Source organism: Hyla sarda, chromosome 2, assembly GCF_029499605.1.
Source record: "Hyla sarda isolate aHylSar1 chromosome 2, aHylSar1.hap1, whole genome shotgun sequence".
NCBI lineage: Eukaryota > Metazoa > Chordata > Amphibia > Anura > Hylidae > Hyla > Hyla sarda.
The window spans coordinates 259495722-259517072 of record NC_079190.1 but is presented as its reverse complement, the minus strand read 5'-3'; the positions used below and the strand labels follow the sequence as shown (position 1 = coordinate 259517072).

The window sequence follows — 21351 nt, the reverse complement described above, 5'->3', positions numbered from 1 at the left end:
CACGTGTTACCCCAATTTGGACACTACACCCCTCACAGAACGTAACATTGGGTATAGTGAGCCTTAACACCCCACAGGTGTTTGACAATTTTTGTTAAAGTTTGATGGGGAAAATGAGAAAAAAAAATTCTTTAAATAAAATGCTGGTGTTACCCTAAATTTTTTTCACCATTTCTTCTGAGTATATAAATACCCCATATGTGGATGTAAAGTGCTCTGCTGGCGAACTACAATGCTCAGAAGGAGCTCCATTGGGCTTTTGGAGAGAAAATGTGTCCGGAATTGAAGGCCAAGTGTGTTTACAAAGCCCCATGAGGGCAGAACAGTGGACCCCCCACATGTGACCGCATTTTGGAAACTGCGCCTCTAACATGAACATAATAAAGGGTGCAGTGATCATTTATGCCCCACAGGTGTCTGACAGATTTTTGGAACAGTGGACCGTGAAAATGAAAAATTTTATTTTTCATTTGCACAGCCTTCTGTTCCAAAGATCTGTCAAACGCCAGTAGGGTGTAGATGCTCACTGCACCCCTTATTAAATTCTGTGAGGGGTGTAGTTTCCAAAATAGGGTCACATGGGGGTTTTTAGAAACTCACCTGGCCCCCAACTTCCATTCCAAACAAATTCTCTGTCCAAAAGCTCAATGGTGCTCCTCTGAGCATTGTAGTGCACCAGCAGAGCACTTGATGTCCACACGTGGGGTAGTTTCATACTCAGAAGAGATCAGGATTGCACATTTTGCAATCCTATTACCCCTTGTAAAAATAAAAAATTTGGGGAAAAAATAATAAATAATAATAAAATAAATAAAATAATTCATTTACACATCTGACTTTAATGAAAAGTCATCAAACACCTGTGGGGTGTTAAGGCTCACTGTACCCCTTGATACGTTCCTTGAGGTGTGTAGTTTCCAAAATAGTATGCCATGTGGGGTTCTCTTTTGCTGTTCTGGCACCATAGGGGCTTCCTAAATGCGACATGCCCCCCCAAAAACCATTTCAGCAAAATTTGCTTTCCAAAAGCCAAATGTGACTTCTTCTCTTCTGAGCATTGTAGTACGCCCGCGGAGCACTTGACGTCCACACATGAGGTATTTCCATACTCAGAAGAAATAGGGTTAAAAGTTTTGGGAGCATTTTCTCCTATTACCCCTTGTAAAAATGTTACATTTGGGGGGAAAAACAGCACTTTAGTGGAATTTTTTTTTTCTCATTTACACATGTGACTTTAATGAAAAGTCGTTAAACAACTGTGGGGTGTTAAGGCTCACTGTACCCCTTGTTCCTTTTTTTTTCTGTTATGGCCCCATAGGGGATTCCTAAATGCGACATGCCCCCCCAAAAAACATTTCAGCTAAATTCACTCTCCAAAATCCCATTGTCGCTCCTTCCCTTCTGAGCCCTCTAGTTCACCCACAGAGCACTTTAAATCTACGTATGAGGTATTTCCTTACTCTGGAGAAATCGGGTTACAAATTTTGGGGTGATTTCTCTCCTTTTACCCCTTGTAAAAATAAAAAAAAATGGCTCTACAAGAACGAGTGTAAAAAATTGAGTTTGAATTTTCACCTTCACTTTGCTGCTATTCCTGTGAAACACCTAAAGGGTTAACAAACTTTCTGAATGTCATTTTGAATGCTTTGAGGGGTGCAGTTTCTATAATGGGGTATTTGTCACAGAAAAGCCCCTCAAATCCACTTCAATCTTAACTGGTCACTGAAAAATTCAGATTTTGAATTTTTCGTGAAAATTTAGAAAATTGCGGAACTTTGAAGCCCTCTAATGTCTTCAAAAAGTAAAAACATGTCAACTTTATGATGCAACATAAAGAAGACATATTTGCTGGATTTACCATTGTAGGTGTAAGTGATGCATTTTTCTACACACTTTTTTTTTGGGTGTGCTGGTAATGTGTAGGAGCACCTCATGTATTAAATGGTCACAGAGCATTTGATAAATTTTGTGCAGGTCCCATTTTCACAAATTTCTCTCTTCACATACACCAAAAAGCTAAGCCAAGTCTGGGCTGGTGTAGTTTAAGAGAATTTTTTGTGGCCTTGCACCTTTTTGCTCCTTTTCACAAAAAGGTGCAGTTCATAAAACCCTTCTATATCATGTCTATTGCCAAAATCAGTGGATTGCAGCTCAAAATCAGCAGAAATGTGTAAACCAAAAAGGCGCAAAAAATGCGCAAATAAAAGCTGCTTGCGCCTATTTTGTGCCTTTTCTAAACACAAAAAACATCATAACTGTGACGCTGATCAGAAACCCGCGCTCTTAAAGGAGTTATCCAGGAAATTTTTTTTTTTTTTTTATATATCAACTTGTTCCAGAAAGTTAAACAGATTTCTAAATTACTTCTATTAAAAAATCTTAATCCTTTCAGTACTTATGAGCTTCTGAAGTTAAGGTTGTTCTTTCCTGTCTAAGTGCTCTCTGATGACACGTGTCTCGGGAACCGCCCAGTTTAGAAGAGGTTTGCTATGGGGATTTGCTTCTAAACTGGGTGGTTCCCAAGACACGTGTCATCAGAGAGGACTTAGACAAAAAAGAACAACCTTAACTTCAGAAGCTCATAAGTACTGAAAGGGTTAAGATTTTTTAATAGAAGTCATTTACAAATCTGTTTAACTTTCTGGAGCCAGTTGATATATATAAAAAAAAGTTTTTTTTCAGGATAACCCCTTTAATTCATTCATTCCTCATCGTGGGGAGAATGTACAGGGCTGCTGCGGCTCACATTTAACCCTTGCAGGGACATCATTGCCTGGGGGGGGGGGGGGGTTATCAGGAAGCAGAAAAGCGCGGCGGGTCAGACATGACTAGTTCCCTGACTCGGGGACAACACTGCTGTGGTGTCCCGGTATAGGACCTTGTCCTGTCCCTTGTCTAAAGTCCCCTCAGCTAGAGTCCCTCCATTCATATAGGGCTCTCCTGCAGGGCTTCACCTTGGTCGCCTCATATAAATGTGTTATTTAATGTGTGTGTGTGTATATATGTACAGGACCTTAGTGGTCACGTGACACACAGTTGTAATGTATAAAATGTTCAAGGACCTCAGAGGTCATGTGATATACCCAGAGTTCACTGGGTCCATAACTTACAGGTTTGCTGATCAATGAGCTTTAGCTGTTGTCAATCAATTCACTCTCACCTTTCTTCCTGACGGACTATCAAGCAGCACAAATCTCATCAGCATCAATTCAATGCATCTAGGCCCAAAGCCTAAGAACCTGCAGCCACTAAACGTGAATTACTCAAAGCTCCATCTATCAAATCCTGTATGACTACTACCAGCTCAAAGATTATAATTAGTAGCACAGTGGCATAAAAGCTCAATACTTCCAATTCCCAGCAAACCTGTGAGGAACCTGTATCCCGGTTCACTCTTGAAAAGACTGGTATGTTAAAGACTGTTTCATAAATTCCGCAAGTAAAGTTTCTTCAGTTTATTCCTAAAATCAGCTGTGGACATTCTGTTATTTTTCCCTGCCATTTGTGGGATGTTTGGCGGTAGGAATTTTACTATTGAGGAAACCTCACCCTGGCGTCATGACATTCAAGGGTTAATACCACCAGACCCTACACTACCACTGCAACACCCCAGTCACCGTGTCTTGACAAGTTCTGTGTCCCGATCAGCTGAGGAAAGTGCTGAGTCAGCAGAGCTGCAGCACAGACACTGTGATTGCACTGTGATTGGTTGATGGGAGGGTGTGTCTGATCACTGCACAGATCACACTGTTTCGCAGCCTCTAGACAAGCATGGACACAGATTTTTGCAAACCCTAATCCCTTATGTATTCAGACTGGACACACATCTTTTCAAACCCTAAACTCTCATGTACCCAGCTTTTCCAAGACACACATCTTTTCAAACCCTAATCTCTCATGTACCCAGCTTTTCCAGGACACACATCTTTTCAAACCCTAATCTCTCATGTACCCAGCTTTTCCAGGACACACATCTACAGACATAGGCGTGCGCACGGGGTGTGCCGGGTGTGCACAGGCACACCCTAATCACCGCGGACGCGGCCCGCTGCTGCAGGACTCTTTTTCTTTTCTCACTACTAAACGCCAGCCCCACCGGACATCGCCGACATCACCAGCCCGACCCCCCACCCACACACCACTCCCCCCACCACCCCCCCGCTCGGCGCCGCAACCGCTACTACACACTATCCCTACACTGACTGATCTTACATGCCGCCCGGGGCCGCTTTAAGGGCGCGGGGGCTGACGGGTCAGGCGTCAGTGCGCACGGCTGCACATGACGTCATGACGCACGCGCGCACTGTGTCTGGAGAGCCCGCACAGGAGAGGCCCGCTGCCAGGGCAAGGACAGAAGAAGCCCGGGCCCCCAGCTCTGGAATCTGGGCTGCTGGAGAGGGCGGCTAAGAAGAGAGAGGCCTGCAGCAGCAGCAAGTGCCGGTAAGTGGCTGCTGGCCTGCTGCCATACATGATGGGGATGTAGTCCTGAGCTGTGAGCCTGGGCATGTGTGGTGTGGTGTGGTCAGGGCATGCTGGGAGTTGCATGCTGGGAGTTGCATGCTGAAAGTTGCAGTTACTACTGTAACGCCCTGACCACACCTGATAGTATCAGGGTATGCTGGGCATTACGGTTAGTATTAACTGCAACTCCTAGCATGCCCTGATACAATCTCGGTCTGCTCTGCAGATGTCCCAAAATTTGTTTTGGGTCAGCGGCAAAACCATAGACTGTATCAGCCTGATACAGTCTATGGTTTTGCAGCTGACCCAAAACTACAACTCCCATTATGTTGCACTACACTCCTGAGTCCTGGGGAAGCAATGCATAAATTTTGGGACAGCTGCAGAGCAGACCAATATTGTATCAGGGCATGCTGGGAGTTGCAGTTACTATTTGTAATGCCCAGCATGCCCTGATGCAGCTTATGTTTTGCAGCTGACCCAAAACTACAACTCCCATTATGTTGCACTATACTATAATATAGGTTATATGGTGCTACATGCTGGGGGGAGCTATAGTTTCGGTTCAGCTGCAGAGACATAGGCTGGAATCTGGATCAAGAAAATTTCCTTGATCCAGATTCCAGCCTATATCTCTGCAGCTGAACAGAAACTACAGCTCCCCCCCAGCATGTAGCACCATATAACCTATACTATAGTGCAACATAATGGGAGTTGTAGTTTTGGTCACCATATATTGTATCAGGGCATGCTGGGAATTGTAGTTGGTAACTGTAAATCCCAGCATTGCATTCCTTGAAGGAATGCAATGCTGGGAGGTGCAGTTACCAACTACAATTCCCAGCATGCCCTGATACAATCTATGATGACCAAAACTACAACTCCTCACATCTTGCACTATATAGGAGTACAATTTAGATTATGGTGGAACATCCTGGGAGTCCTAGTTTTGGGTCAGCTGCAGACCCAAAACTACAACATGCTCGCTGCTCCAAGCTTGCTGGGTGCCGCATCACTTTTTCAACCAATCTGGTGCAAAAAAAAATTCTATTTGGAATATTCCCCCTTCTGTGCCCCCATCTTATAGTAAAATCGTTCTTCTGTTTGCCAAGTAAAGAAAAACATGAGTTTTACCATTCAACTTACTATTTTTTTTTTCAAATCCACATCAAATGCCGCCCTATAAACACCAGCAAACATACACACAAGTGGGAGGTCTAGTCAGGGCTGGTGCATGGATTTTTGACACTCTAGGCAAAACCTAATTTTGATAACCCTTTGGTTCCGCCCATTGAACCCGTTGGCAAATATAAGATCAGGGGTAGAATTAGTCCCGTAAGCCTCATGGTAAATTCTAGACTTGTCCTCCTCCCTACAATTATAACTATACTGCACCTAATGTGGGGGAACTGTACTGCACCTAATGTGGGGGAACTATACTGCACCTAATGTGGAGGAACTATACTGCACCTAATGTGGGGGAACTATACTGTACCTAATGTGGGGGAACTGTACTGCACCTAATGTGGGGGAACTATACTGCACCTAATGTGGGGGAACTATACTGCACCTAATATGGGGGAACTAAATTGCACCTAATGTGGGGGAACTATATTGTACCTAATGTGGGGGAACTATATTGCACCTAATGTGGGGGAACTATATTGCACTTAATGTGGGGGAACTATATTGCACCTAATGTGGGGGAACTATATTGCACCTAATGTGGGGGAACTGTACTGCACCTAATGTGGGGGAACTGTACTGCACCTAATGTGGGGGAACTGTACTGCTAACCTAATGTGGGGGGAACTGTACTGCTAACCTAATGTGGGGGGAACTATACTGCCAACCTAATGTGGGGGAAATATATTTCCATCCTAATGTGGGGGAACTGTACTAACAACCTAATGTGGGGGAACTATACTGCCAACCTAATGTGGGGGAAATATATTTCCATCCTAATGTGGGAGATTTATACTGCCAACCTAATGTGGGGGAACTATGCTGCCAACCTAATGTGAATACAAAAATATAAAATTGTACTATTCTGATCCCTATAGCACTTTTATTTTTCTGTATATGGGGATGTATGAGGGTCATTTTTAGCACTGTGATTTGTAGTTTTTATCGGTACCATTTATTTTAATTTTTTTTTGCTTTTTAGATATTTTTTATGGTATTTGAAGTGAACAAAAATGTGCTAATCTGATTAGTGCACTATTACCACTTTTGGAACCCCACTTCTGATTTTGCCCAGGGCCACGCTAAGCCTAAAACTGGCCCTGGATCCAATCCTCCTACACTATGCAAGCAGGAGTGTGTGTGTGTGTATATGTATGTGTGTATATATATATACACACACACACACACACGCGCGCGCGCGCGAAGTGAGTTTGTGCTTTAGGGTGCACACCCTAATGCAATAGGCTGCGCACGCCTATGTCTACAGATTTTTGCAAACCCTAATCCCTATTCAGACTGGACACACATCTTTTCAAACCCTAATCTCTCATGTACCCAGCACACATCTTTTCGAACCCTAAACTCTCATGTACCCAGCTTTTCCAAGACACACATCTTTTTAAACCCTAATCTCTCATGTACTCAGCTTTTCCAGATTCCTGCAAATCCTACGTTCTCATGTACTCAGCTTTTCCCGATCTCTATGCTCGCTCTGTCTGCCGTCTGGGGAACATTTCTTTTCAGCATCTTCTTGCACCAAAATATACATTAGAAAATCCTCATGATTTAGCATTTCTGCGATGTGTGTCCATACCCTTAGGGTAGTGGTCTCTAAATTGTTGACCTCCAGCTGTTGCTGACCTCCAGGGCTGTCTGGGCATGCTGGGAGTTGTAGTTTTGCAAGATGTGGATGGCCACATATTAGAGAGTTATGCACATTGATCTGAAAACTGTGGATCTCCAGATGTTGCAAAACGACAACTCCCAGCATGCCCAGACAGCTGTTTCCTGTCTGGACATGCTGGGAGTTGTAGTTTTGCAACAGCTGGAGGTCAACAATTTAGAGACCACTACCCTAAGGGTATGGACACACATCGCAGAAATGCTAAATCATGAGGATTTTCCACTGTACATTTTGGTGCAAGAAGATGCTGAAAAGAAATGTTCCCCAGACAGCAGCCAGAGCGAGCAAAGAGATCCGGAAAAGCTGAGTACATAAGTGTAGGTTGTGCAGGAATCTTGGAAAGCTGAGTACATGAGAGAGATTAGAGTTTGAAAAGATGTGTGCTGGGTACATGAGAGATTAGGGTTTAAAAAGATGTGTGTCTTGGAAAAGCTGGGTACATGAGAGATTAGGGTTTGAAAAGATGTATGTCCAGTCTGAATACATAAGGGATTAGGGCAGTGGTTCTTAACCTTGTTGGAGGTACTGAACCCCACCAGTTTCATATGCGCATTCACCGAATCCTTCTTAATTGGAAAAATAAAATGTGATTTTTTTTCAAATTCAAAACATAGGAGGTATATATTTATACACAGGTGCACAAAATGAACAAAACCATTAAGAACAAAACCATGAAAATGTGATTTCTACACAAAAAAACAAAAAACAGAACGAGTATTTACTGCAAATCAGTGTGACTTCTGCTGTTGTCTTTTAAAGACCAGTTCAGAAATGCCCGGCTTTACCTTGGCAAGTGCCACTCTCATGTCATTTTTGCAACATTGGCAGTGTTCACTCACATTAGGCAGGCATTGTCCCCCCCCCCCCCCCCCACATTAGGCAGGCAGTGTCCCCCCCCCCACATTAGGCAGGCAGTGTTCCCCCCCCCACCCCACATTAGGCAGGCAGTGTTCCCCCCCACATTAGGCAGGCAGTGTTGTCATCCCCCCCACATTCGGCAGGCAGTGTCCCCCCCCATTAGGCAGGCAGTGTTCCCCCCTACATTAGGCAGGCAGTATGTTCCCCCACATTACGTTGGCAGTATAGTTCCCCCCACATTAGGTGCAGTATGTTCCCCCACAGACATCCAGCCTCCAGCCATACAGTATGGCTGGAGTCAGTATGCCTGTGTACTGCCCCACTTCAGTGTTCTGACCACCGCTCCTCGGGTCCGGCCATATTAGGTACAATATAGTCTGCCACATTAGGCAGGTAGTATGTTCCCCCACATTGGGTGCAATATAGTCTGCCACATTAGGCTGGCAGTATGTTCCCCCACATTAGGTGCAATATAGTCTGCCACATTAGGCTGGCAGTATGTTCCCCCCTGCAGTATGTTCCCCCACATACTGCCAGCCTAATGTGGGGGAACATACTGTCAGCCTAATGTGGGGGAACATACTGCCAGCCTAACGTGGGGACGTTAGGCTGGCAGTATGTTCCCCCACATTAGGCTGGCAGTATGTTCCCCCACATTAGGCTGGCAGTATGTGGGGGAACATTAGGCTGGCAGTATATGGGGGAACATTATGTTGGCAGTATAGTTCCCCCCACATTAGGTGCAGTATATTCCCCCACAGACCTACAGCCTCCAGCCATACAGTATGGCTGGAGGCTGTATGCCTGTGTACGGCCCCACTGTGTACGGCCCCACAGTGTTCCGACCACCGCTCCTCTGGTACGACCATAGCAGGACCGGAGGATCACTGGTTGGAACACCGAAGCTGACGCTCCGCTGGTAAACACTTACCAACTGCCAGCGGGAGTCCTTCTTCTCCGCTCCTCCGCGCTCCGTTGCCATGGGCGCACGCATGGGACGTGAGTGACGTCCCTGCATGCGCTAGTTCACGGAGGTTCTTAACAGAGACGTCCCTGTGTTCCGAAAGATGCTTTTGTGCCGAGGCAAAAACACCCGGCGGGCCTCTCCTGCCGAACCCCCGAGACCGACTCACCGAAACCCAGGTTAAGAACCACTGGATTAGGGTTTGCAAAAATCTGTGTCCATGCTTGTCTAAAGGCTGCGAAACAGTGTGATCTGTGCAGTGATCAGACACACCCTCCCATCAACCAATCACAGTGCAATCACAGTGTCTGTGTTGCAGCTCTGCTGACTCAGCACTTTCCTCAGCTGATCGGGACACAGAACTTGTCAAGACACAGAATTTCTCACCGGCATCACGCTGCGGCTAGCAATTCATTAATTCCCTTTTAACCCTTGCAGGGACTTCGCTTGGGGGGGGGGGGGGGGCAATGGGTTATAAGGAATCAGAGCAGCGCCTGTGGGTCACATATGACTAGTTCCCTGACGGGGGACAGCGCTGCGGCTGGCAATTCATTCATTCTCAGTTAACCCTTTTGGGGACTTCGCTTGGGGTGGTGGGGGGTCAGGAAGCAGAGCAACGCCCGCATGTCACATTGTGGGGACAGCGCGCTGTGGCAGGAAATTCATTCATTCCCTGATGTGGGGACTGTGGGGTGAGAAGCTGACAGTGAGGGTGGGAGGACTATACTAATGAGCATGGCGGGGAAAGGGAGTGCTAAAGGGAAAAGAAAAGAAAAACTCCCAAAAAACAGGGCTGGGCGGCGATGAAAAACAAGTTGGGCAGGGCACTGAAAGGGGAGACTGGCTGCAAGGCATGCTGGGAGCTGTAGTTTCTAAAGCAAAGGCAAAACAGAAATAGATACTACAATTCATGGACTCACTTGTGCAAAGAAAGTAAAAGAGATACAAACAAAGAGCAAGCAGGAGACCAGTGATAACAAGAAAACTCCCCTGCAAGGGTAAGTAGAAACTGAAAAAACACTGGCCACCGGAGTACCCCCATAGGCATAAAGTTCAAGCATTTCACCACTTGGTGGTGACATAATACAATTAAAAGCTGTAAAACACTTGTTCGTAGTAAAGCAGCCATCTATTGGACAGAGATGAGCATGCCCAGAGGACAAACCTTTGACTCCAGGAAGTGTTGTTACTGCTGAAGTTTGTTCTCTGCATTTACTCGGTATTCTGCCCAGTGACAGGTAATGTGCTCCTTTCTCTGGTTATACTTGTATTATTTGCTGTCAGGATAGAAAAGCAATGCATTCTGTTAATAGACTGTATTACTATTTCCCATATATTTCCTCCCATATTGTTTCTTTATACAGGACAAGTATATTAAGGCTATGTTCACACTGTGGAATTTCTGAGCAGAATTTCTGCCAGAGATCGAGTCGGCGGCACTAGGACCGCGTGGACTACATTGCCATCCCCATAGATGGCAATGCGTTTCTGAGCAGATCTCCCAAAAGATCCACCCAGAAATGCAATGCAGTCTGCTCGATCACCGGCAGAAATTCTGCCCAGAAATTCTGCAGTGTGAACCCAGCCTAAAGGTTTTTTTCCACCTGACAAGTTATTCCTTATACACAGTATAAGGCAGGGTTTCCCAATCAGGGTGCCTCCAGTTGTTACAGATCTTCCAGCATGCAAAGACAGCCTTTGGAGTTGTAGTTTTGCAACTGCTGGAGGCACCCTGGTTAAAAAACACAGGAATAGGCAATAAATATCTGATCAGGGAGGGTCAGACCTCTGGGGCCCCCCTGCAAACTTAAGAATTGGGACCCCAGTACAGGGTGTGTGTTTGGGATCATTGGCCGGCATTTATCATTGTAGATGTAAGTGAAGCATTTTTCTACACTTTTTTCCGTGTTCTGTAATGTGTAGGAGCACCAAATTAATTAAATGGTCACAGAGCATTTGATACATTTTGTGCAGGTCACATTTTCTGAAATTTCTCTCTTCACATACACCAAAAAGCTAAGCTAAGTCTGAGCTGGTGTAGTTTTAGAGGTTTTTTGCGCCTTTTCACAAAAAGGCGCAGTTCATAAAACCCTTCCATATCATGTGTATTGCCCAAATCAGTGGATTGCAACTCAAAATCAGTAGAAATGTGTAAACCAAAAGGCTCAAAAAAGGCGCAAATAAAAGCTGCTTGTGCCTTTTTTGTGCCTTTTCTAGACACAAAAACAGTTTAAAGACCATGATAAATGTCGGCCACTGTCATGCTGAAAGACCCAGCCATGTTTCATCTTCAATGCCCTTGTTAATGGAAAGAGGTTTTAACTCAAAATCTCACGATACATGGCCACATTCATTATTTCCTTTACACGGATCAGTCATCCTGGTCCCTTGGCAGAAAAATAGTCCCAAAGCATGATGTTTCGACCCCCATGCTTCACAGTAGGTATGGTGTCCTTTGGATGCAACTAAGCATTCAGTCTCCTTCAAACACGACAAGTTGAGTTTTTACCAAAAAGTTCTACTTTGGTTTCATCTGACCATATGACATTCTCCCAATACTCTTCTGGATCATGCAAATGCTCTCTAGCAAACTTCAGACTGGCCCAGACATGTACTGGCTTAAGCAGGGGGACACATCTGGCACTACATGATTTGAATCCCTACTGTGTGTTACTGATGGTAGCCTTTGTTACTTTGGTCCCAGCTCTCTGCAGGTCATTCACTAGGTCCCCCCTTGTGGATCTGGGATTTTTGCTCACCGTTCTTGTGATCATTTTGACACCACGGGATGAGATCTTGCATTGAGCCCCAGATCGAGGGAGATTATCAGTGGTCTTGTGGACAGATGTTGTCATGAAAGACTGGGGAACAGGGAGAGTGAGCCCTAACTGACCCTAAAAAAAACTCTCCCTGCCTACTTGCCCATCCGTCCTAAAAGATGAATCGATAACTGGGTGCCGGTCCCTTCCTGTGCTAAATTGCAGTGGCATAAAAACACATAATATACATAGTCGGTCACAGGCCAGAAACGGAAAACAACTCGACAACTAGATATACCAGACAGAACACAAACACCAACAGGCAGAATATAGTGAATTAACAAACTGTTCATAAACCGGATATCAGATAAATGGCAGACATGATACAATGAACAAGACTAGACAAGATAGGAGTATGCAGCAGAATCCAGGAGATGAAGGGGATAAACAGAAGAACTGAGAGCCAAAATACTAAACTGAACAAGTAAGTTACTAAGAACTATCACAACCAGGTACAATTACAAAGGACAAAGATCATATCAACCAAACAGGATATAAATATAGGACACTGTTCACACTGGGACACAGAACATACAAACTGGACTCCCCACTATAGCAGTAGCCAAATATAATAAAGCCAAATAGACTACTGGCCAGCGGACACACTCCACCATGTGGACAAAATGCTGACCCAGTAGGAAACAGAAATACAGTGACCCCCCCCGACCTACGATGGGCCCCGACATATGATCAAATCGACCTACGATGGCCTCTCAGAGGCCATCGCATGTCGATGTCAGCATCGACATACAATGCCTTTTTATGTCGGGGCCATCGCATTAAGTGCTATCCGGCAGCACAAAATGCTTAAGCTGCTGCCGGATAGCAGCTTAATGTTCCCCGTGTGGTGCGATAAGTATTACTTACCCCTCCACGATGCTCCGGGATGCCCTCCGGGTCCAGCGCTGGTCTTCCGGTGTCTTCTCTGACCTCTCCAATGACGTCAATACGCTGCTGCGCACGTCATCCAATAAGAGCGGCCTAATGACGTCGCTACGCAGGCCCAGTAAGGCCTTGCGGAAGACAGCAGAGGACCGGAGAAGACAGCGGAGGACCGGAGAAGACCAGGAGAGCCCAGCCATCGGGAGCGGCGGGGACACCATCGCGGGCGGGGACAGGTGAGTACACCTTCCTATACTTTACATTGCACGAATCCCTCAACATACGATGGATTCGACAAACGATGGCTCGTTTGGAACGAATTACCATCATATGTTGAGGGACCACTGTATAATACATGAGACACTAGACTAGAACCGGATGAGTCTGAATAGACTCCAGAAGAGGAATATAACATACAGAGCACAGGGTACAAGCAAGACTCAGACATAGTGTGAACACAGGCAAAGCTGAACAGACATAATCCTAAAACCGACTAATTTAACACAGACTAAAATACAAGGAACATGCTATATAATCATGGCTAAAAACCCAGATAAAATGATGTGATAGCCTGGGGGATGTAGGGTATGGGGAGTGTAGCTGTGCGGTAATTTAACCCCTTAAGGACTGAGGGGTTTTTGATTTTTGCACTTTTGTTTTTTCCTCCTCACCTTTTAAAAATCATAACCCTTTTTGCGCCACCAATTCTACTTTGCAGTGACATCAGTCATTTTACCCAAAAATCTACAGCAAAACGGGAAAAAAAATCATTGTGCGACGAAATTGAAGAAACATTGCCATTTTGTAACTTTGGGGGGCTTCTGTTTCTACGTAGTACATTTTTCAGTAAAAATTACACCTGATCTTTATTTTGTAGGTCCATACGATTAAAATGATGCCCTACTTATATAGGTTTGATTTTGTCGTACTTCTGGAAAAAATCATAACTACATGCACGGAAATTTATACGTTTAAAATTGTCATCTTCTGACTAGAACTTTTTTATTTTTCTGCGTATGGGGTGGTATGAGGGCTCATTTTTTGCGTGATCTGACGTTTTTAGCGGTACAATTTTTGCGTGATCTGACGTTTTTAGCGGTACAATTTTTGTATTGATCGGACTTTTTGATCGCTTTTTATTCATTTTTTCATTATATAAAAAGCGACCAAAAATTCGTTATTTTGAACTTTGGAATTTTTTTGCGCGTACGCCATTGACCGTGCAGTTTAATTAATTTATATATTTTTATAGTTTGGACATTTACGCACGCGGCGATACCACATATTTTTATTTTTGTTTACACAGTTTTTTTTTCTGGGAAAAGGGGAGTGATTTGAACTTTTATTAGGGAAGGGGTTAAATGACCTTTTGTTCACTTTTTTTTTCACTTTTTTTTTTTTTTATAGCACTGCACACACTGATCTCCTATGCTGATCCCTGCAGAGCCATAGCTTTGCACGGATCAGCAAGATAGGGGCTCGATTGCTCAAGCCTGTAGTTCAGGCTTGGAGCAATCAAACCCCGATCGGACGTCGCGGACACAGCTAAGGGGACCTCCGCCTGCGTCCCAGCTGATCGGAACATCGTGATTTTATCGCGATGTCCTGATCAGCCCGACTGAGCTGCCGGGAAGCGTTTACTTTCGTTTTCAGATGCGGCGGTCAACTTTGATCGCCGCGTCTGAAGGGTTAACAGCGCGCGGCACAACGATCAGTGCCGCACACTGTTAGCCCAGGGTCCCGGCTATGATTAGTAGCCCGGACCGACCCAGTGTGATGCGTTTTTAACACCGGGAGAGGGCTCGGGACGTGCAGGTATTTCCTGAGTCCTTAAGGGGTTAAAGGGTGCTTGTTAACACTTGCTATTTGTGACACCAGGGTGAGGGCTCCTCAGTAATGCTTGTCCTACCGCCACCCTTCCCAAGAGCGATAGGGAGGTAGATAATAATAGAATGTCCACAACCGGAGAGTTTTATGAAACCGGTATAACTTTTACTGAAGATTTTCTGCAAGCTTCATAAACTGAACAGTCTCTATGCATACAACTGCTTTCTCTGGAGATTGACAAAGGTTGTGACTTTAGCAATTTAGAGTCTTTAGGTATTAGGCGCTGTTCCACTGGATTTAGGGGATTAGTTGCGGTCCAGTAGTCACGCTAGCCTTAGCGGGGGTAGATTATAACTCACGGTTTTAGTTTTGCTGAGGCCGGTAGGTTTTGAGGCCTAGCGTGTCTTTGAAAGTTGCGCAGATCCGTACTGCAAGTTCGGCATCCACGAGAGCAACAACCCAAGAGAGCGATCATTTTCTACAGCTCCCTTATATGGGCAGGGGCTGGACTAGTGCTAATTGGTCCATACGGATGTCAATCACCATTACAAAGATTTGTGGGTAACACGTGACCCAAGGTCCTCCAACATGCCATAGAGGTTATTAACATGGTCACATGACCGAAGGTCCTGCAATGCTAAACAAGATAAGTACTATACATTATATTAAATATACACTGTTATTAAATATATACATGTATTAGCATTAAAGAATTAGACTTAAGAAGAGGCGACTAGAGGCTGCCCCACCTGAGGGACCCTACCTGAGCGTAGTTACTCTGACTTTGGGGACCTCTACACTAGGTATGGTATGCAATACGGAACCGGGCCACCACAATGACAAGATGAATACAAGGTAAATGCTCAAGCAGACATAGTCAGAATGCAGAGATGTAGAAAAATGGAGCACTCACCCGGTCTTTGCTAGAGAAAACTTCTTTATTGCATCTAAGAAATCATGGCGTTCTCGTTGAGTACGGGAGAGCAGACAGGAACAGGGGGGTGGGGGACCACATCTCTGCATTGGATATATGTCTTACCTTTATATGTGAGCACCGGAATGGTCTAACAGCTGCAAGAGTTTGATGAATATTCCCAGAGGTGAAGTAACAGTGCTGGTTAGTTTCTGTGTTGGACTGACAGTCATACAGTAGTAGTATTGCACTCAATAACCAGCACCAGAATGCAGGAGAACTCTGGCTAAATAACTCCACCTGAGTTCTCATTCGCTCAGAGCATTAACTATTCCCTATCGGAGGCGGCTCTTCCATAAGGCCTCGCGCTGGTGGGGGCCTCGCTCTGGAATGGAAGAGCCGTGGCCGCCTCTTTGAGAGAAGTGGCTCTTGAGGCTGCTGAGTATGCCACGTGCAGACATGTCACCTATGTCCCCGCTCCGGAGCACGGGAGAAAGAAGGAGCGCCGGCCCTCAGCACCATCACTTCCGCGGCTGCCTGCTGCCTGATTCAGGTGCGTCCTCAGTGACCTTGAAACCCCCCTCCACCGTGATGGTCGACACGTGAAGTGAGCGGGGGGGGGGGGGGGGGGGTTAGCACAGAGAAGTTAGCGCCTCCCTGCTCTAAAAAAATGATTTACTTCATTCCCCTGAGGCCTGCCTGCGTAGAAGTTAAGAACTGTAACGGCGGGGGGCAGATATCATCTGTTATGCAGTTAGTATAGTAGTCCAGTTTAGGTAATTCCAACAGTTATGGCATCCTTAATGGGGTCTCATTTTGGTCAGTGGTAATCCCCCAGTGTTTTCAAAACAGTGTGTTTCCAGCGGTTGCAAAACTATAACTCCCAATATACTCCCAACGGCTGTCTGGGCATGCTGGGAGTTGTAGTTTTGCAACAGCTGGGGACACCCTGTTTTGAAAACGCAGATACAGTAGATAGATATGAAATTGCTAGATAGATATGAGATAGATAGATATGTGATTATCTATCTATCTATGCTTCCCAACAGTGTGCCTCCAGCTGCTGCAAAACTACAACTCTCAGCATGCCTGGACTGCTGAGTTGTAGTTTTGCAACAGCTGAAGACACCTCGGTTGGGAAACTGATCTATCTGTCTATCTAACACCTATCTATCAATCTATCTCATATCTATTTATCCATCTATCTATCTATTCCATCTCCTATCTATCTGTGTTTCCCAACCAGGGTGCCTCCAGCTGCTGAAAAAATACAACTCCTAGCATGCCTAGAGAGCCTTCGGCTGTATGGGCATGCTGGGAGTTGTAGTTTTGCAACAGCTGAAGGCCCCGGGAAGCACTGCTCTATCTATCTATCTTGGCTCAAGGCCAAAAGGGGTTGTTAACTCCCAAAGGAGTTAAAATATTAATTTATTGTATTACACATGGGTGGATGCTTGGTGGCCTCATGAGTTGTCAGTCCATCCCTGCACCGCAGTATGTAAACACAGACAGTGTTTGGCAGTGCAGCCGCAGGGAAGGCAGCCTCCTGTGTCTTTGCCCCCACCACCATGCTCCACTATTCTGTAGAAGCCGGCTACAAAAACATCGTGACCGTGCCCTGGCCGGCCCATGCCACCCATGATACCCATCATGCTATATGCCCTCCCTACTACTATGTGCAGTGCCACACTGACGCTGTACTGTGACAACACTGCTTCCCCCTGTATTGTGACATTACTGTGTATATTAACCATGTACTGTGATGTCACTGTGTATATTAAACATGTTCTGTGATGGTGCTGTGCATATCAACTCTGTACTGTGACTCACAGTACAGGGTTAATATGCACAGTGACATCACAATACAAGGTTAATATATACCGTGACATGCCAGTACAGGGTTAATATACACGGTGATATCACAGTACACGGTTAAAGGGGCTATTTGGCTGAAGGGTTATATTTTCAGAAATATGCCCATACCTAGTATATAAAAAAATAAATGTGGTGTCCCGGTACAGTATCCTATACGGTACCTTTTTATTTTGGGTCCCCATAGCCAGAGTCCCTAGGATGTCGGGGTTCCTATTGTCCTATCCACCCCTAGTCACCTCTCATCCAGATAGTTATTGCACCAATAGATTACTTAGGAATCATGTAAATATTATATAAAAGCTCTATAAATAGTTAATTACCTGTCCCATAGCGTAGCAGGACCTGCGGGTCACGTGGTTAGGTAAACTCTATGGTATTTCTGCTTGAGGACCTTTGGAGGTCCTTGTGACGTAGTCAATCCCGTGAATGACGGATGTTCGGACCAATCAGATTAGCCCCGCCCCCTGCCCACGGAGCGGCGGCCATGTTCTCGCTCTCTTGTTCCTGTGCAGCCAAGCTGTAAGCATCTCTCTTGTTCCTGTACAAGCAAGAAAGAAGCATCTGCGCTGCTGAGATCTGTGAGTCTAGGCCTGAACCTTGCGGCGACGGCTGATAACTTCTAAATTCTGAGTGTATCAATCCCCACGCACTCTGCAAGATCACCGGACCTTATCTATCCCTTAAATCCGGACGGATCTGCAATAATTACCCTAAATTCAGAGACTTTAATTTATTTCAAGGTCCGCAACAATTGTCAGTCATTGAGCTATATAAAGACTGTATTCCGGAGACTGTCATTGTTCATTGGATGTACCGCAAGCACTTAAGTAAAGTTACCCAAGTTCAAGTACATTGTGGACCTTCAGTCATTTAATTATATGCACCTGTCGTTTCTGGGAAGGGCGGCGATAGGCCGGAGAATTACCTCAGCATACTAGCGCTCAGCCTGGCGTCACAAACTATAGGGTTAACATTAACCCCTTATCTACTACAACATCCCAACTACCATACACCCCCCCCCCCCCCCCCCCAAGGCTACCACATAAACCTGTACTCACCTCAAGTGCTTCTATGGGGCCTCCGGTGTCCTGCTCCGGTCCCTGAGTGCAGTTCTCTGAAAGTATGACGCTTGGGCCTGATGTGACACCGGGACCCAGTGTGTCATTATACCGCTAGGCCAATCACTGACCACAGCAATGTCCCGCCTCTGCCAGTGATTTGCCTTTCTGCAGTATGATACGCTGGGTTCTGGTGTCACTCCAGGCCCAGGCATCACACTTTCTCTCAGGAAGAGGATCACAGCCTGGAACCAGAGCAGGACACCTGAGGCACTGGAGGTAAGCATAGGTTTATTATGTACTAAATATGGTCATAGTTCTGAAAATAAAACCCTCCAGACGGATAACCTCTTTAATATATACACAGTGATATCGGATCGGATCACCATGGGAGGTCTGCAGAAAATTATGTGGAGCCTCATTTTCGAGTTTCGCCTAAGGCCTCACAAAGTCTAGAGCCGCCTCTGTTCCCTATCCAGGTGGAATAGCAAACTTCTCCGAACAAACTAGAGTGTGAATACACACCTAATCAGAAAAATACAAAAACAAATAATCGAACATTACAGGTGTCTTTTATACTGACAGGGCCGGCGTTAGGGCGGGGCATCCTAGGCAGTTGCCTAGGGCCCCCCTCCAAAAGGGGGCCCCTGAAAAGCTTTAGGGCATTACTAACAATACTCCATTTTGCGCAAAATCATGGTAAAATCGCTGCATTTTTGCCGCGATTTTACCGCGAATTTGTGCAAAATGCAGTATTCAGGGCCTAAGGCACTAACACTCCTCCCCCTGTCCTGAGCATTCTGGACAAGCGCTGCTTGCGCTCCACTTATCAGACGTCACCACGCTCGGAGGAATGTGGCGGGCAGCGCTCCATTAGTATATTCCCCTCACATCCTGCTTGCGCTCCACCGCTCGGGGGGCCCGGGCGATCGCTGCCAGCTTTTTTTTCCCTTCTACTATCTGTGGCCCTGCAGGGCTGAGGAGACCAGGGGCTGCTGGGAGCCCCTGCTGACGTGACCCTGGCGCAGAAGCAAGGCAGCCTCAGCCAACCCGATCTCCAGCAATCACCTCCTGGGGGTAAGGAGAGGCTTTGGGTTGGGGATGTGTATTGTATGTGTATGATGTGTGCATGATTTGTGTGCAAGATTTATGTGTATGTATGATGTGTATGAGGTTTGTTACAGTGTGTCACCCCAGTAGTAAGGAGATTACATGAGGAGGTTTGTAACAATGTGTCACCCCAGTAGTAAGGAGATTACATGGGGAGAAGGTTTGTTACAGTGTGTCACCACAGTAGTAAGGAGATTACAGGAGGAGGAGGTTTGTTACAGTGTGTCACCCCAGTAGTTAGGAGATTACATGAGGAGAAGGTTTGTTATAGTGTTTCACCCCAGTAGTAAGGTGATTACATCAGCAGGAGGTTTGCTACAGTGTCTCACCCCAGTAGTAAGGATATTACATGAGGAGGAGATTTGTTACAGTGTGTCACCACAGTAGTAAGGAGATTACATTGGGGAGGAGGTTTATTACAGTGTGTCACCCCAGTAGTAAGGAGATTACATGAGGAGGAGGTTTATTACAGTGTGTCACCCCAGTGAGGTGATTACATGAGGAGGAGGTTTGTTACAGTGTGTCACCCCAGTAGTAAGGAGATTACATGAGGAGGAGGTTTGTTACAGTGTGTCACCCCAGTAGTAAGGAGTAGAGATGAGCGAACTTACAGTAAATTTGATTCGTCACAAACTTCTCGGCTCGGCAGTAGATGACTTTTCCTGCATAAATTAGTTCAGCTTTCAGGTGCTCCCGTGGGCTGGAAAAGGTGGATACAGTCCTAGGAGACTCTTTCCTAGGACTGTATCCACCTTTTCAAGCCCACCGGAGCACCTGAAAGCTGAACTAATTTATGCAGGAAAAGACCTCAACTGCCGAGCCGAGAAGTCCGTGACGAATCGAATTTACTGTAAGTTCGCTCATCTCTAGTAAGGAGATTACATGAGGAGGAGGTTTGTTACAGTGTGTAACCCCAGTAGTAAGGTGATTACATGAGGGGGTTTGTTACAGTGTGTCACCCCAGTAGTAGCAATTGCCCCCCCCCCCCAGATTAATTTCCCCTATCACTATTAAGGACATCCCTATGTCCCGAAAGATCTTTTTGGGACACAAGGTTGCCCCATTAACTCTCTGCGGCCCTGTATTAACTTTAAAAACGCAGGGGCGGCAGGGAGACGTCACGGACATCCCGTGCGTATGCCCATAGGAATGGAGGCGCGTAGCATCGAGCAGGAGAACGCCCGCTGGCCAGCATGGTAAGTTACCAGCAGCACGTCATCTCCAGTGCTCCGACCACTGCTCCTCCGGTCCCAGGACCTACTGCTATGGCCTATAAGCCAGGAGGAGCGGTGGTCGGAGCACTGAAGCAGGGCAATACATAGACATACAGCCTCCATCCATACACTGTGTATGGTTGTAGGCTGCATGTCTGTGGGGGAACATACTGCCAGCCTAATGTGGGGGAACTATACTGCCAACCTAATGGGGGGGGGGGGAACATACTGCCAGCCTAATGTGGGGGAACTATACTGCCAGTCTAATGTGGGGGAACTATACTGCCAGTCTAATGTGGGGGAACTATACTGCCAACCTAATGTGGGGGAACTATACTGCCAACCTAATGTGGTGAAGTATACTGCCAACCTAATGTGGTGAACTATACTGCCAACCTAATGTGGGTGGAACTATTCTGCCAACCTAATGTGGGTGGAACTATTCTGCCAACCTAATGTGGGGGGGGACTGTTCTGATAAACCTAATGTGGGGGGACTATA

General features: G+C 45.9%; 1 protein-coding gene across 4 annotated transcripts in view; it reads left to right on the top strand.

The window, feature by feature from the left end:
- Positions 1 to 21351, top strand: part of LOC130356034 (ultra-long-chain fatty acid omega-hydroxylase) — a 151819-nt gene that overhangs the window by 48117 nt on the left and 82351 nt on the right. For 2 of the 4 annotated variants that reach the window (XM_056557041.1, XM_056557040.1), the window contains exon 1: positions 10306 to 10390. The exons of 1 other annotated variant lie outside the window; for it this stretch is intronic. The gene's annotated coding sequence lies outside the window, so the exon portion shown is untranslated. Of the gene's footprint in view, positions 1 to 10006; positions 10151 to 10305; positions 10391 to 21351 lie in introns of those variants that run through there. One more of the 4 variants, XM_056557042.1, reaches the window with a different exon arrangement.